The following is a 951-nucleotide window of genomic DNA, read 5'->3' as shown; positions in this document are numbered from 1 at the left end:
CATGTTTTAGATAGTTTTTGATGGAAGTTTCTAATCAAATCCTTTTTAGAAAATCTATCAAGACTCAATTGTATTACTCCTTGTAATATTTGTGTTTATTTTTAATATTTGAATTATTACTTAGCACATGGATATAAGAGGCACTTTATTAGAATTTGACAACGTCATTAAGAAGGATACACTTAGATGATAAGGAATCATTTTTGGTGAATTGTCGTGTCCTTTAAAAAATGGAGGAGGATAGGTTCTTTGGGTAAATTGAGGAACATGGAAAATGGAGGGCTACCACTTAGGTTCCATGGAGAATATGTGGCATGATCTTGACGTGAAGCATGGGGTTTCCGTGACTTAGCTGTGTCCCTGTAGCTCTGGAACTGAAGGAACTAGGTAGGAGAGGAAGGATCTGAGAAATAGGCAACTCATGGTTAAAGACCTTTGATCAGGACTGGAGGAACAAAGGTTTGTGTATTAGTCCATTTTCACACTGCTGAGAAAGACATACCCAAGACTGGGCAGTTTACAAAAGAAAGGTTTAATGGGCTCACAGTTCCACATGACTGAGGAGGCCTCACAATTGTGGTGGAAGGTGAAAGGCATGTCTCACGTGGCAGCAGACAAGAGAAGAAAACTTGTGCAGGGAAACTCCCCTTTATAAAACCATCAGATCTCTTGACACTCGTTCACTATCATGAGAATAGCATGGGAAAGACCTGCCTCCATGATTCAGTTACCTCCCACTGGGTCCCTCCCACAACGTGTGGCAATTGTGGGAGCTACATACACTTCAAGATGAGATTTGGGTGGGGACACAGCCAAACCATAACAGTTTGCTTTCCACAGGTGTGTGCAGTTGCTCCCAGTGCAGTTAGGGGCAGATATCCAGAAGCCTAGGAGATTTTGAAGAGGCTTATCCCCTCTCATCTTCCTCCCCTAAACCCCACCCCCCAGTTT

Source organism: Pan troglodytes, chromosome X, assembly GCF_028858775.2.
Source record: "Pan troglodytes isolate AG18354 chromosome X, NHGRI_mPanTro3-v2.0_pri, whole genome shotgun sequence".
Classification (NCBI taxonomy): Eukaryota; Metazoa; Chordata; class Mammalia; order Primates; family Hominidae; genus Pan; species Pan troglodytes.
The sequence above is the reverse complement of the archived record's forward strand: the minus strand, read 5'-3'. Positions refer to the sequence as shown.